Below are 17,625 nucleotides of genomic sequence, written 5' to 3' on the forward strand. Positions count from 1 at the left end.
AAAACATATAACTTTCATATTAGTTAATTATTTTAAAACATTATCACTATAGTAGTATAAAAATGTGGCAGCATTATGAAATTGTACTTGAGAATTTGAACTTTGGCGCTAAGCAAACCCAGTCAACTCTCAGCTACTACTTTTAGCCATATGCTTGATATAAGCAAATTATTTTACCTATATAATAAGTTGTTTTCCCATCTGTAAAACTGCAGTGAAAATAGCCAACTCATAAGCTTACTGAGGACATTTTATGAAATAAAGTGAGCAAAATACCCAACATAGTGCCTGGCATGTAATAAACTCTCAGTAAATCAGGTGGCTAGTTATTAATAACATGAATTGATAATATAGATGCCTGTATTAATTTATTTAATAAGTCTCTACAATCTGCAATTATGTACAATGAAAGAATTGTAGTCAGAAAACCCACATTTAAAATTTGCCTTTAATTTAACTGATTGTATAGTATTGACCAAGTTTCCTCTTTTCATTGTTCTCATCTATAAGGTTTTATTTATCACCTCATAAGATTGCTCTGAGCATTAAGTAATGTATGCCTTAGATATTGCCTGGCATTCATACAGTGTTCAATAAATATGAAATAAAAATTAGTCAACATTCTGAAGATGCTGCTAATTCCCAAGGAAAGGAAGCAGTGTGTAATATTGTGGTTTTTGTAATACAGTAATTCTTCATATATCTAGTATGTCTGTACACAAAAATGCTGTTCAAGGTTTTTAGATTTTCCTCTTTTTCTCCAAGTGTGTCCTTTAAAATATAAAACTAAACCAACCAAAACTTTCAGTTCCTTCTTTTTTGTGAAAAGATTATAGGGTCTAATTTAATATTATACATTATCAAGTTTAGAGAATAGCATTTCTTATTTGATCTTGCTATGCTGGGGTATATTCTTTGTATTTTTCTTTCTTGTGCTACCATGGCCCCATTGTTATTAACCCTTGAGCATTCTTTTATATCATAATATTGAAGTTATCAGTTCACCTGTCTCTTATTATCAATCTATAAGCTCCTAGAGCTGGCACCTAAGAAGCTTTTCATGAATCTTGGCTGGAAGCCTCAGTAATTGAGTGAAGGGATGGATGAACAAGTGAATAGATAATTGATTAGAATTGTACCCAAGTTTATCTATTTTAAAGTAATCCTTAAATCAACCATTTAGTGAATTATAATGCATGTCTGCCATTTTGATATTTTGCTCAATGAAACTTTTTTTATTTCATAAGTTGGTGCATATTTCTTTGCAAATATCTAATATAATGTTTGGAAGCAATAAAAATAATAGTAACAGGAAAGTGTAGAATAGTTTTACAATAGTTGATATTCTATTAGTGAATGAGTGAAAAAGTTTGTGTTAGATTATTAAATACATTTCTTTATCTCTTGGAAAGTACCTTGGGTACTTCTCTGTAGTCAACCAAGCTGGTGCGCTCTTCTCTAGGTAGCGGATGAGAGAAAGCTATTTTAGCTTGGACAATCAAAATTTTAGTCAGTAACTTACTGTCAGGTTCTGTCAGTAACTTACAACCAAGTATTTTGCTTATGTTGTGTTCAGATTTTCTGATAAACTATGTAAGAACTTGTAGAATTAAGAATTGAATTTTCCCTTTCTTACCCTGGCATTAAAATACTCAAGCCGATAAGGTTTGCAGAATTTTTGGTTGTCATTTGTCATTATATAACTGTATTTCAAAGCTGTTGTTAATACATGCAATATTCAAGTGGCAGAAGTTAGTGAAGAACACCAGTCAAGTCATTAATTTTCAGGATGTGGTCTAATGCTTAGATGACACACAAAACTGTACATTTTAGGAACATATCCCCTGTTACAAGTTGAGTGTGATTAGTGTGCAGGAATCAGTGTCTTAAAAACATTACCAAAGTACATTTCTAACTAGAAATAATATTCTAATTTTAAAGGACAAAAGGCTATTTTTCTTTCTCTGATCTCAACAGATAAGATTACATGTGCTATACTTTTATCATTGCAGTTGTTAAAATATTGCTTCCATTTTTAGCAATTATCTAATAGCTGCTACTACTTTCCAGTTTTCTTTCTTTTATAATATATATAATACTGAAGTAAGATCTGGCTTAGTATTAAGTAGAAGATATAGTTTAGAATAGTTTACCTCAAGTTTTTTGCAACTCTTAAAATTTTTTTTTTCAGTTGCTAACTACAGCAGTTTGAAAATCTAGATGATTTAATAGTTATTAAGTTGACTCTACCTTCAAAATTTATCTTGATTTCACGCATTTCTATTCATCTCTGTTATCCTAAGCTAGTTGCTATCATGTCTTTCCTGGACTACTGCAGTAATCTTCCAGCTTCTCTCTGTCTTCTTTATAATCTTAACTTTTTATATGTTTCCCCAAATGAATTGATGATGATAAACAATGAAAAATATGAGAGCATTACTTCCTTAATATGTTTCATTGTCTTTCCAATATATTTAGCTTAAATTCCAGAATATTAATCATTCACTTTCTCATCTTGTAAGAAAGTGATATTTGTGATAAAAAGTGAGTGATGAAAATCAGTTAGCCAAGTAAAAATCCTAGCAGAGAAAAGAGCAGTAGCAAAAAACTTAAGGTAAGAAACCGCTATATTAACCCACTTTCATTCTTTACACTAAATTCACACTAAACTTTTGATTGTCCAAGCTAAAATATCTTTCTCTCATCCTTATCCCCCACTATTTTAGACCTTTTAACTCTTCAAAATAGATATCACTATTAGATGTTTTATAGACACATTGTTTAATGTTTATCTCTATCATTCAATATAAACTCTGTGAACCCTAGAGCAAGGTTTGTCTCTAGCACCTAGAATAGTGTCATATATAGATATTCTTGAGGTATTTTTGGATGAGTGAATGAATTAGGTTCATATTGAATAGTTAGTCTGAAGTTCCTGAAATACTTTATTAATAGGGTACTCTGCTTGGGATATTCTTAACCACTTATGAAAACTAGTTAGAATTTATGGGCATTGACCACACATGATTCTTATGAAGATTTCTTTTGAAAGGAATGTATTTATTTTTTTGTGTGTGTGTTATTGGGGATTGAACCCAGGGCCTTGCTTATGCTAGGCAAGGGCCCTAACATACTGAGCTATATCCTTAGGCCTTGAGTAGAATTTATCTATTAACTCTGATGTCCTTTCCAACATTTTGTGTATATTTTTGCTATGTATTGTAGCTCCTGTTTTGTATTGTGGTTAATTGTTTTCCCTGTTTCATTTTACATGAGTTTCCTTAAGAACAGAATGTGTTCTGTGACAGAATTTTATGTGTTCGTATGGGTGTGTAATTAATTGGTGGGTATGTTTTAAAGTTTTTTTTTTAAATAAATTATCATTTTCCTTATTTTTCTTAACTTTGGGAACTATGCTTTTCTCTTGAGAGATTCCAAACATTTTTTTATGTAATGTACAAACAAAAAAAGTAAATATCATCATTGTTATTTGTATCACTCCATATTTTCACATCCCATTACCACTAAGAATTATAGTTCATGTTATTCCTCCTTTACTATATTCTTTTATTAATTTGTTCTTTGTAATTATACATGACAGTAGAATGTATTTTGACATATTATACATACATGAGATATAACTTCCCATTCTTGTGTTTGTACATGATGTGGAGTTACATAGGTTGTGTATTCATATATAAACATAGGAAAGTTATGTCTGATTCATTCTACTGTCTTTCCAATTCCCATCTTCCCTCCCTTCCCTTCATTCCCCTTTGTTTAATCCAGAGAACTTCTATCCCCTGCCCTCTCCCTGCCTTGTTGTGTGTTAGTATCCACACATCAGAGAGAACATTTGGCCTTTTGTTTTTTGGGATGACTTATTTCACTTAGTTTGATGCACACTTATTGCTTCATTCTTACCTTTTTTATATGTTAAAATAAATATAATCTTCTGGGTAGACCTCTTAGGTAGTCTAGTGTTTTTTTTTTTTTTTTTTTGGCATAAAGAGAGGCAACATCGGATTTGCATTCCTTTTTTGACTTGACGCAGTGGTTGGTAGTGGTCTTTCTCTGTTTCAGAATGACCTGCTTCCTTTAAAAGTGGAATTATAGTCTGCCCCCTGTATCCATGGGTTCCACATCCACAGATTCAATCAACTTCAGTAAAAAATTTCCATAAAAATTTGTGTTTGTACTGAACACATACTAGTGTTTTTTCTTGTCATTTTCTAAAACATTATATACCTATTATACAGTAGTTACATTGCAGTGGATATTTTAAGTAAGCTAGAGATTATTCGAAGTGGGATATGTATAGGTTATATGTAAAGGCTATGCCTTTTTACATTAGGGACTTGAGCATTGGATTTTGATGTACTCAGGTTGTTCTGGAACCAATTCCAAGATACCCAAGGACCATTTGGAAAGATCAGCTTTAACATAAAACAAAAACAAAAACAAAACAACAATTGACTACTAAATTTACTAAAAAGGAACATGACATGAAGAAAATACTTTGCTTTTGCAAATGTAATATCCTGAGGTTAAGAAGTTTATCCACTGTGGTGAAGTTGCCTTAGCAGTATATCTTTTAATGATAATGGAAGAAATCTCAATGTTAGCTTATTTTGGAAGAAATATAATAACTTCCCCTAAATTCTGCCTCTTCAGGAAGGATTTGAATGTTCAACCAGATAGCTCTTGCACCCTGACTTTAAGGTCAACAGTTTTGAAGACTGACAAAGGCTTCAAATTCTAAATTGAAAACTCACTGATTAGTGCACTTTCTGGTTAGTTGTCCCTGAAATCCTGTAAGAGGTTGTTAGTAGGAGTGCTTTTTTTTATCTGATTACTTTTGTGGTGGGGATTGGGGAGGAGGAATGCACAGATTTCTTTTTTGCCTGAAGATGTATCTTACTCTGAGTTTTTAGTCATGTTTAAAATTTTGTAGCAAAAATAGATTCAAAGAAGATAAAAAAAACCCTTATTTCTTTCTTTACATTGCCTTTATGTTCTTCCAAACATCTTTCTTTAAATGACATAGAAAACTTCCATTACGTCTGTTTTTTCTGTCTTTTTTGCATATTACCTTTTGTAACTATGAAGCATGTTTTTTTAATGAGATTTAGAGGAATAGAACTTATAACATGGAAAAGCAAAAAACTTTGATTTTCCATGTAACTTTTCATGTTGGGACTAATGACATGTTAACTAACTCAGGCTGACTCCTTATTTCCTGGTGGGTGAGCAAGATCAAGGCCTCAAAGGCAGTTTCAAAAGTTAATGACGATAAATCGGACCACCGTCAGGGATTGGTTAACAATAGTTCCGAGAACCGGATCAGCTGCTGCTTGCCATATAGTCCTATGGAATTCTCACCTGCGTGAACAACCCCCCCCACCTTTAAGCTGATTGGTTCCCGCCTAGCTTTCACCCTACATAAAAGCTGTGTTACTTCCTCAATAAAGGAGTTCCTCCTGTGACTGGTTTCCCTGACGAGTCTGATTGTCCTCGCCCAGAGGGCTGGGTGTGGCGGTCAGTCGGCCCTACCTTTCCTGGTCTGGCCTTGTTGGGGAGTGCTCCCTTCCCTTGTCGCTGATCGAGAAGAGTAAGGGGTCTAAAGACCCCAACATTTTCAGTTCTCTCCCCAACTGCCCATTCAACTACCTTTTCTGTGTGATTTTAGGATCATATGTAAAAGAATTTTTGCACAGGCCAATGTTCTGATGTATTTCCCATTTGTTTTCTTTCAGTAGTTTCATCATTTTGGGTTTTATATTTAAGTTTTGGATGAATTTCAGTTGGTTTTTATATCAACTGAGATATATTCTGTATATATTTATCCAGTTTTCCTAATACAATTTATTAAAGAAACTGTCCTTTCTTCAATGTTGATTCTTGGTTAAGTTGAAAAACAGTTTACTATAAATACATAGATTTATTTCTAGACTCTGTTATATTCTCTTGGTCCATGTGTCTGTTATTATGGCAGTACATGTTGTTTTGATTACTGTGGCTTTGCAGTATTTTTTAAATCAGGTATTGTGACGCCTCCAGTTTAGTTCTTTTTTGCTTGTAATTGTTTTGTTCATTTAAGATCTTTTATGGTTTCTTATGAATCGTAGGATTTTTTTTTCTATTTATTTAAAGAATGTCATTGGTATTTTGATAGGCATTGTGTTGAACATGTAGATCACTTTTGGTAAGATAGGCATTTTCTTTGTATTTATCTTTTTTTCATTTAATGAGCAAAGATGTCTTAACAAATATAAAGAAATAAACTCTTTGGTTCCTATGTCTTTTAAAATTATTTTTATTAATATCTAATAATTGTCCACATTAATGGAATCCAGTATGAAATTTCAATACATGTACACAGTGTATACTGATTAAATCAGATTAATTAGTATTTCTATCTCATTATTTCTTTATGTTTGAAGTGTTTGAGCTCTTTAAGTTCTTCATAAGATACATAATGTTATTGTGAAGTATGGCCACTTCATTGTGCTGTTGTATGGATATTTTAACAATATTAATTCTTCTATTAACATGGGAAGTTTTTCAAATTTTTTTTTTTTTTGGTGTCCTCTTCAACTTCTTTCATTAGTTTTTTTTTTTTTAATTGTAGAATTTTTACATTTTGGTTAAATTTATTCCTATATATTGTGAACAGGATGGCTTTCTTGATTTCCTCTCAGCTAGATCATTGCTGGTGTAGAGAAGCACTACTGATTTTTGTATGTTGATCTTGTATCCTGCAACTTTATTAAATTGTTTATCAGTTCCAATAGGTTTGTTTTCCACCCCCACCCCTAGTGGTTTTCTTTATGTATAAGATCATGGTGATTGCAAACAGAGATAATTTGACTTCCTCTTTCCAGTTTGGATGCCCTTTATTTCTTTTTCTTGCCCAATAGCTCTGGCAAGGATTTCTAATACTGTGTTGAGTAAGAGTGGTAAGAGTGGGTATCCTTGTCCCTTTCCAGATCTTAGAGGAAAGACTTTTACCTTTTCTCCTTTCAATATGATGTTAACTCTGAGTTTGTCATATACAACCCTAATTGTCTTGAGGTGTTTCCCTTCTTTACCTACTGTGTTCAGAATTTTTATCATTGAAAGATGTTAAATTTTACTGAGTGTTTTTTCTGAGTCTTTTGTGATGATCACATACTTCCTATTCTTTATTCTTTATTTGATATGATGTATCAAATTTATTTATTTGTATATATCATACCATTTTTACATCCCTGGAATTAATTCTAATATGCTATTGGATTGGGTTTGCCAATTTAAAAAAAAAATTTGCCTCTATATTTATGAGGGATATTAGTATGTAATTTCCTTTTCTGTGTCTTTGTCTTGTTTTGGTATCAGGGTAATGTTGGTTTTATAGAATGAGGTTGGAAAAATAACCACCTTTCTTTTCTTTCTTTCTTTCTTTTTTTTTTTTTTTTGAATAGTTTGAAAAGAATTGGTGTACATTGTCTTTAAAATTTTGTGAGATACAGTTAGTGAAGTCATCCAGTTGTGAAATTTTCTTTTTTGAGATTTTATTAGCAATTTGACTTTATTGCTCATTAATACTCTGTTTAGGTTTTTCTATTTCTTCATGGTTTGGTCTTGGTAGGCTATGTGTGCCTAAGATTTTATCCATGTCATCTAGGTTTTACTGTTTGTTGGTGAAAGTTATTTGTAATAATTCCTAGTTATTGTTTGCATTTCTGTGACATTGGTTTTGAAATCTCCCTTTTCATCTCTGATATTTCTATTTGCATATTCTCTTTTAGTCTAGCTAAAAATTCATCAATTTTGTTCATCTTTAAAAAAATCACTTTTTATATCACTGATTTTTTTTAAAGTCTTGATTTCATTTATTTCTGCTATGATCTTTATTATTTCTTTCCTTCTACCAATTTTGGGTTTGGTTTGCTTTTCTAGTTCTTTGATTTGCATTATTAGGTTGTTTGAGATTTTTCTAGGGATTTTTTTTTTTTAATACCAGGAATTGAACCCAGGGACGCTTAACCACTGAGTCACATCCTCAGCCATTTTTATTTTTTATTTTGAGACAGGGTCTCACTAAGTTGCTTAGGGCCTCACTAAATTGCTGAGGCTGGCTTTGAACTCACCATCCTCCTGCCTCAGCCTCCAGTTTCAGGCATGTGCCATTGCATCCGGCTCCAGTTTTTTAAATATAGGCATGTACCACTTCAAAATTCTTTCACAGTACTGTTTTTGTTGTATCTAGTAGGCTTTTCCATATTGTATTTCTATTTTCATTTGTTTCAAGAAGTTTTTAAACTTTTTTTTTCTTGACTCATTGATTGTTTAGGAGCATGTTGTTTAATTTTCATGTGTTTGTATAATTTCTTAAGTTCCTCTTTTTATCAATTTATAGTTTTATTCCACTGTGGTCAGATAGGATACATGATGTGATTTTGATTTTTTAGAATTTGTTAAGAATTCTTTTGTGGGCTAATGCATGCATGATCTGTCTTAGAGAATGTTCCATGCACTAATGAGAAGAATGTTTATTCTGTAGGGTTGGATGAAATGTTCTGTAATATCTATAAGGTTCACTTGGTATATAACATAGTTTAACTCTGATGTTTCTTTGTTGATTTTCTGTCTGGATGATTTTGTACATTGATGAAAGTAGGATATTGACGTCCTCAACTATTATTGTATTGGGATATATTTCTCTGTTTAGATCTAGTAATAATTTGCTTTACATATTTGGATTATTTCATACTGTGTTCGTATATATTTATAATTGATCCTTTTATCACTATATGATGACTTTCTTTTTCTCTTTTTACAGTTTTTCCACTTAAAATCTGTTTTATCTGTTATGAGTATAGCTATTCCTGCTTGCTTTTGGTTTCTTTTTCTGTGGAATTTTTCCCATCTCTTCACTTTCAGTCTATGTTTATCTTTACCAGTTCCTTTTAGGAGCATATAGGTGGTTGTTGTTTTGTTTGTTTGTTTTGAGGTGGGTCCTTGCCATGTTCCCCATACTGGCACTGGACTCATTTTAGCTTCTTGAGTAGCTAGGATTATAAGCATGTGCCTCCAGGACTGGCCTTGGATATTATTTTTAAATTTACCCATCTGTATTTTTCAACTGGAAAATTGAATGTTTATGTTCAAGGTTATTATTAAGAGATGGGGTTCTTGATATGTTGTCCAGGTTGGTCCCTAATTCCTGGGCTCAAGTGATCCTCCTGCTTTAGCCTCCCAAGTAGCTAAGACTGCAGACTGCCACTGCCACAGGCTCTTATTGACAGGTAACTCCTTTTATTTTGTTGATTGTTTTTTTCATTGTTTGATATATCTCTTGTTTTTTTTCTTCCTATTATTAATCTTTCTTGTTTGGAGGTTTTATGTAATATTAAGGTTTGATTCCTTTTTTCCCCCATTCTCAAACGTACTCTTTAAGTGACTTTTATACTTTTACATGTTTTTATGATGTAGTTGCTATAAAGCTGGTATAGGTAGTAATGAATTTCATCAGTATTTACTTGTCTGAGAAAGGTTTTATTTCTACTTCATTTCTAAAGGATAACTCTGTTGGCAACAGTATTCTTTTTTTTTTTTTTTTTTTTTTTTTTTTTTGCGCGGTGCTGGGAATTGAACTCATGGCCTTTTACTAGCAAGGCAAGCACTCTACCAACTGAGCTATAGTCCCAGCCCCAACAGTATTCTTGACTGACAGGACCTACCGACCTTCCTTCCTTCCTCCTTCCCTCCTTTCCTCCCTCCTTCCCTTCTTCCCTTCCTCCTTTCCTTCCTTTCCCTCCCACTGAGTTGCTTCCCCATCTCTTTTTTCTTTTTCTTTTTTTTTAATTTGGAGACAATCCTCCTGCATCAACCTCCCTAGTCATTGGGATTACGGGGTGTGCAACATCACACCCCTCTCAGGATTCTTTCCTTTCAGTTCTTTTATTATGTCATGTATTTCTTTCCTGACCTGCAAAGTTTCTGCTGAGAAGTCTCCTGGTAGTCTAATGGAGATTTCCTTATATTTTCCTTATATTTTACATGTTTTTCTCTTGCTTCTTTTAGAATTCTACATCAGTCTTTAACTTTTGACAGCTTGATTGTAGCATGATTTAGTAAGGGTGTTTTGGGTTATGTCTAAGGGAAGTTCTTTGATTTCATGTATCTGGATGTCCATGTATATCCCAAGACTTAGAAAATTTTCAGCTATTATTTTATAAAATTTTTTTTTAAATTTTATTTTGGTAGTTCTGGGAATTGAATCTAGGGCATCATGCTTATTAATCAGGTGATTTATTTATCTGCTTAACCAGGTAAAAGTACCTCCCCTGCCTTAAATAGGCTGCTTGAGCCTTTCTCCATTCTTCTCCTTCAGGAATTTTCATAAAGCAAATGTTTTGTTGCTTAATGGTGTCCACCTTGCCCCTGCTAGTCCTATTGACTTTATTAGCTATTGTTCATTTTTTTTTCTTCCCATTTTCACTGGGTAGGTAAATTCAAACAACTTATCTTCAAATTCAGATAGTCTTTCTTTTGCTTCATCTAGTCTGCTATGTTTTATTTTATCTTATTTTATTTAATTCATTTAACTCCTTAGCTGCAGGGTTTCTGTTTGGTTGTTATTTATAATATCTATTTCTTTGTTTTATTTCTCATTCACATCATGGGTTTTTTTTTTTTTTTTTTAAGTTCACTGAATTGTTTGTACTATTTTGTATCTTATTAAACTTCCTTAAGATCATAATTTTGAATTTCTTTTCAAACATTTCATAAATTTCTTTATTTGAAGTGTGTCACTGGAGAATTACTGTGTTCCCTGGGCAGTCATGATTCCTTGTTTTTCATGCTTCCTGTGTCCCTATGTTGATAAGATGCCTTTTCAAGTTTTAAATTTCTTGTAGAGAGTTTTTTTCCTTTGGATGGGTGCTAAGATATCAGTTAGATATATTGCAGGATGCAGTAGTGTGATCTTTTCAGTTTCTTCAGCTGTAAACCTCATCATCAGTGTCTATAATTGTATCAGTGGCCTGCAGTGTAACTGTAATGGCATGGTGCAGTTTTTCTGGTGGTAGGTTGCTGCTGACTCCTGTGCCAGGTGTGGGTGTCTTCAGGTGCTATAGGCTGGTGACTGTGTAGTATAACCCTCCAGTGGGCAGAGCTACCATCTGACTGGTTAATGGATAGGGCTCAGGCATGTGCTGGTACAACTGACCACGAGCTATGGAACATGTTCATCAGTGTGGCAGGGTTGCTGCTTGGCTGTCTATTGGACTGGGCATAAATGCAGGTGGGGATTGTGGTCTGGCTGACTGCATGACTGGCCACCAGGTGAATTGATAGTCTGCTTTTCTGACTGCTCGCTTGGGAAATTGGACCACTCTCTGGATTGCTGTCTAGTGGACTAGGGGTGCAGGGTGTGCTACAGTCCTTCTGACTGTGATAGGTTCTCCATGGGGTTAGCCACTGCCTGTCTATGGAGCTTGGCTTAAGTGTGTGTGGATACTGTAAGCTGGCAGGCTGTGTGGTGGGCTCTCCTGGAGGTCAGGGCTACCACGTAACTAGTCACTGGACTGATTACAAATACACTGGAGCAAGTTGGGCCTACCATCTCTTTGCTAAATTCTCTAGGAAGATAGAACCAATGCCTGACTGCCTGTTGGACTGAGTGCAAGTGAATGCAGGTTGCCAACTGTCTTGTTTTCCCCTTTGTGCAATTATTCCTGCTCCTTGGGGGGATCAGATGCTGCGTGGATTTGGAAGCTGAAGTCTTAGCCTTTCTGCTGATTTTAGGCTCTAAGTAGTTGGGGTTGTGGTATTGTAACCCCCTGCTAGAATGCAGATAGAATCTCAAGAATGGAGATATACCATGACTAGCCCCCAAGTTGACACACACTCTAACAGTCAGTCTGGTTTCAAAATGGCACTGAGCCATGACAGCTTTGATTATAGGGGTTGGGAGAATGTATAATATGGACTCCTACTCTGTGGCAACATAGCTGATGAATTCCAGGCAACTCTTCAAATTTTGTTTGGGGTCTCTTGGGGCTGCAGAAGTCTCTTGAGTAGTTGTGTCCAGTAGCAATGAGGATTGTAGGATATTTTTAGAAGGCTTATGTGGTTTTAAGCTAGTCTGGGTTGGGAGCAAATGTGGAAGAGATAAGGTGCTTTACTGTCCTCTCTGTGGTGTTACTTACCTTAGGTTTTTGATCTTCTGCACTTCCCCTTCCATTTTCCAACATAGTTCCTATATTCTGTCAAAGTTGGTTTGTTTATTCTTTGAGGGAGTCAAGAAAGCTAAAAAAGGGACCACCCTATTTTGGACATCTAACTGATATGTTAATACCTATTTTGACTGTATTTTAATTATTATTAAATTATTCTAAATAATGTGTCACTATTATTCATTTTATTCCTTTTTCCCTTCCATAATCTTTTGTTTTGTGAAATATAGTCACAATCTCTGAAAACTTTCTTAAACATGTTCAATTGGTGGATAACCTATAAGATACTTATGTTCTGTTAGTGCCCTGCCTGTTTGTAACATTTTTCTGCACTGAAAGCCTTTCCAATTTTTGTTGAGAGAGCTTCTGGCACCTTCTACCAGGCTCCATCCTCAGTGGTACAGCTAAGAATATATTGCTGTTTTCTTCTCTTCCTGCTTATCAGAGCCTTTTCCAGGTGCTGCCATGGCAGTTTAGAGCTTCTACTCAGCCTATAAATTGGTTTCTGAGTGGTCTGGGGTCCATAACTCCAAGGATATTGAGTACAAAGGGATTAAAGTTTCTTAAAGAGACTGAGGGCTTTCAACTATATTGTAATTTTAAAAAGATTGTGTGGGTTAGCTAAGTATGAATATGACTCCTGTAGTCAAGAATTTAAAGTGATGGACTTTTTATGAACATTTGGAAGACCATCTACAATCTCTGTAAATTGGGAAATTCCTGTAGGATCTTTACAATGTTCCTTCTTTCATTCCTTATATTGGTAATTTATAGCTTCTCATTTTTTTTTCTCTTATGAGTCTGGTTTGAAGTTTGTTGGTTTTCTTGATCTGGTCAAAGAACCAGTTGTTCATTTTTTTTTCTGTTGTTTTTCTTTTTTCCATTCTACTGATATTACCTCTTTATGGTTTTCTTCATTTTCCTTAATTGGGGTTTAGTTTGCTCTACTTTTCTAAAAGTAGAAGCTCAGATTATTGATTTGGTAATTTTCTGATTTCTTAAAATTATAGACATATAATATAAATTTTCTTTGAAGCATTTCTTTAACTGCTTCCCACAAATTTTGACATGTTGTTGCTCTAATTTGAATCCTCAGAAACAGATGCCAAGATGGAGTTAAATGTGAAAAAAATGCATTAGGGACAATGCCTATGAGAGAAAAATGAGGAGAGAGCTATAGGAAAGCTGAGAGAATCATCAGTCTGATTATAAGTTTGACTGCAAGTGAAGAAACAAGGAAAGTTTGATAGGAGTGTCTTTGATGACAGTGTATTTAAGGAGTCATTATACCAAAGTTTTCTCTTGGAGAAATCTCACATGACCTAAGTACAGAACTGTATTAATTTTCCTGCCTCAGTCGTTGACTGGAAGCAGCCCATCAGAATAATGCCCTTGGTGGAAATGTGCAGATGGATTTCAGAGTGCAGCACCTGGGATCCTTGGTCCATTACATTTCTGTAGTACTTTGGAGAACTGAGAGGTACATTCATATAGCCATCATGTGGTTCAAATTATTATCTAATTTTGTGTTTGATGTCTTTTTCCATGGGTTATTTAGAAATGTATTGTTTTATTTCCAAATATTTTCGGATTTTCCAAATATCTTTTTGCTAATACATCCATTGCAGTCAGAAAACATACATTGTATGATTTCCCACATCTTTTTAAATTTATTGAGTTCTTTTCTGTCACACAGAATATGGTCTATCTTGAATATTTTTTTGTGAACTTGAAGAGAATTTTGGCTTTTGTTTGGAGTGGTCTGTAAATATCGTTTAGGTCTAGTTCTTTGATGTCATTAGATCTTCTGTTTTCATACTGGTTTTCTTTCTGTTGCTGAGGGAGCAATGTAGAAACACTGTGCTATAATTGTGAATTTTTCCAGTTTAATCAGTTTGTACTATATATTTTCAAGATATTGTTTTAGTTAAAGCCCTGTGGAATCCTTTAGATACTTTGGCATAATATGAAATATTCCTCTTTTTTCCTGGTAGTATTCTTTGTTATGAAGACTACTCGTGTGTGTGTGTGTATGAATTGAACCTAGGGCTTCCCACTATCATCAAGCTACATTCCTAATCCAAGACTTATTTTTTATGTTAATGTAGCTAGACAATCTAGCTTTTTGATGAGTGTTTTCATAGTATGTCTTTTTTCAGTTCTATTACTTTTAACTTGTTTCTTTATGTAATTGTTTTTATAAAATCCTTATACAGTTGGATCATGCTTTTTTCTTTAATCTGACAATCTGTTTATTGATTTAATGTAATTATTGATATGGTTGACTTTACATGTACCTTCATCAGAGCTGGAAAAATTTGGGACATTTCTTTACATATTTTTCTGTTCTTTTGCTTTTGCTTCTTCTTACTCTGGGATTTCAATTCTTTATAAGTTGTATTTCTTAGTAATTCACTGACGCTTTGTGCATTTTTTTTTCTAGTCTTTGAGTGTATGTGTGTGTGCGCCTGCACGTAAATACGTGTGCACTTTGAATAGCTTCTATTCCTGTACCTTCAAGTGCACTGATCTTTTCTTCTGTAATGTCTATTTTACTGCTTATCCTAATTGTTATATATTTTTCATTTTATGTAGTACATATGTAGATATCTTGTTTGGGTTTTTTTCTTTTTCCTTACCTCATCATGTTGATGTGATCTTCTTGAACATGAGAAATGTTTAGTGTAGCTGTATTAATATTGTTAACTCAATTTTTTTTTCCTGTGTGGGTTATGTATTTCTGTACTAGGAACTTCGTTATCTCAGCAGTGTTTTATGGGTTTCAATGGTTGGTCTTACTGTCAAATCTGTTCCTAAGTATTTTATGTTTTAGAACATAAACTTGTTGTTTTAAAGAAATAACATTTCAAATTTCATTTGCCATTGCTTACTAGCTAATATTTTTAGTAAGAATTTTTATGTCTATATTCATGAGAGCTATTGATCTGTAGTTTTCTTTGCACATGTAGATGTCTTTGTTTGGCTTTGGGATCAGGATAATACTGGTAATGCTTTTACCAGTAATGGTAGCAGTGTTGTTTTTCAGGATATTTGAACTTACTTGGAAGTAGTCTCCTACTCTCTTTTGAAAACCTTCATATGAAATTAGTGTTATTTCTCCTTTTGTATGAAATTAGTGTTATCTCTTCTGTGTATGTTTTATAGGATTCACTACTGAAACCATATGGAACTCTAACTTATTTATGTGTAGATTTTTAATAAACTCAGTTTAAAAAAGAGATACAAGCTAGGTAGATATTATTGGTAAATTGACTTTTTTGGTAAATTGTATTTTTCAAGGAATTTGAGATTTTTTCTAAGGTATCAAATTTTTGACATAAAGTTTGTTATATTTCCTTAAAATTCTTTGAATATCTATTAAGAGTTTTACTGATAATACTTTTAAAATTTCCTATATTTTTTCTTGTGTTTTGATCAGTCTAGTTAGATGCATATTAGCTTATACTAATTCAGTACCATTAATGTATAGATTCTTTGAACCAGTATAGTTTCATTTCTTCTTCTTTCCTGAGTACTATTATTGTCATATATATTATATGTTTTAAGATCAATCACACAGTTTACAATTTTTCCAGTTGTTTTAGAAAATTAGCTAAGAGGAGAGAAGCGTTTTCATTCAGTGTTTTATATTTATCTATGTAATTACCATTTTAGTACTCTTTATTTCTTTGAAAGAACTTGAGTTACTTCCTGTTGCCATTTCCTTTTGGCCTGCAGGATTTCTTTAGTATTTTTACACATCTCTCAGTGTTTGTTTATCTATAAATGTTTTTATTTTGCCTCAGGTTTGAAGAATATTTAGTTTTCTGTTTTCTTTCACAACTTTGAATATATCATTTTACTACCTTCTGACTTAATATGATATTTTTCTTCTCCTTTTTATTTATTTTTTTGGTGGTGCTGGAGACTGAACCTATGCCCTTGCTTATGCGAGGCACTCTACCACTGAGCTACAGCTCTAGTCCCTTTTTATTTTTTGAGGTAGTGTCTGTCTTAGTCACCAGGCTGGACTCAAACTTGGGATCCTCCTGCCACAGCTTCTAGAGTATCTAGGATTACAGATGTGTACCACTGATCCTGGCCTAACTTCTGTTGTTTCTGATGAGAAGTTAGTTATTAATTTTTTATTGAGATTTCCTTTTTTTTTTGTGAAGAATCATTTTTCATTGTTTATTTCAAGATTTTCTTTTTGTATTTGTATTTGCACAATTTAAGGTCCATAGGTCTTCAACTTTTATGATTTTGTCACCCTTTTTGGGCTTTAGTTTAAACAGGTAATTTTAGATTCTCATGTTTTAAAATACTTTTAGCCTAAATTCTTTATTTTGTGTGATGCCTTTTCCTCAGACCTTCACAGCCATTGTGATTCGGTAACACGTCTCTGAGGAGGGATTACTTAAGCATCTTTTCTAGTGAGAAATTATAATACTGTGATTTTTTTTTTTGTTTTAGTTCATTTGTTGGTTTGTACTGTTGCTTTCATTTTCCCCTCCTGCCTAATGGAATTTCATATACATACATCCATACATATCTATTTTCTATGTATGTCAGGTAAAACATATAAAACTTACAGTACTCAAAGGTCTTTTTCTTCTTCTCTTCCTCCTTTCTCCCCCTTGCTTGCCTCTCCCCCTTCCCACATCTCCTTCTTCCTCCGCCCACTCCTCCCTCTGCATCCCCCATCCTTTCAGATTTTATTTTTTGACATGATCTTGCTAAGTTGCCCAGGCTAGCCTAGGACTTATGATTCTCTACCTCAGCCTTCTAAGTGCTTAGGATTATAGGCATGTGCTACTATGCTCCCCTCAGTGACTACATGATTTTAATTAAATGTTTTCTTTTTGATGAATGCTGAATGATAATCTTTAAGACTAGGTAGAAGATACCACAGTATAGTTAATATTTGCATTAAGACACGTGTTAGTCTCTTTAGGAGTATATGTTGATAAATGTTAGACTCTGGACTATATCTTTGCCAAGTAATAGTTACAACTAAAATTCCCAGCTGGATATCTAATTTTGCAGGCTTATTCTTTTAAAAGTGTTACTGTAAGAACAGGCAGGCAGTAGATATAAAGAAGGTGAGTAGGACCAGAAAGAGGGAAGAGAATAGGAGGGAGGGGGGAAAAAACAGATGGTTGGGAAATAAAATAATAAGGAATTTCTTAAACATTGTTTGTTTTGGATAGTTTTCTTGTGAAGCACATGGAAATACTTTGCACATTTAAGAATTACTGGCTTCTTACATGCTATTTTGGAGAAACAGCAAATCATTCATGTTATATAAACACAAAAATGTATTTTCTTGAAATTTTTCATTTCTGGGCTTGCTTTTTCTTAAGATAAATAACAGCTCCTTTCAAATAATTTTTTGATAATA

The 17,625-nt window shown here is 33.5% G+C and overlaps 1 protein-coding gene across 1 annotated transcript in view; it reads left to right on the forward strand.

The window, feature by feature from the left end:
* The window catches only part of Mnat1 (MNAT1 component of CDK activating kinase), a 234,022-nt gene that overhangs the window by 94,334 nt on the left and 122,063 nt on the right, over nucleotides 1–17,625 (forward strand). The window lies entirely within an intron of this gene.

The sequence above is a fragment of the Sciurus carolinensis genome, chromosome 2 (genome assembly GCF_902686445.1).
Source record: "Sciurus carolinensis chromosome 2, mSciCar1.2, whole genome shotgun sequence".
Classification (NCBI taxonomy): domain Eukaryota; kingdom Metazoa; phylum Chordata; class Mammalia; order Rodentia; family Sciuridae; genus Sciurus; species Sciurus carolinensis.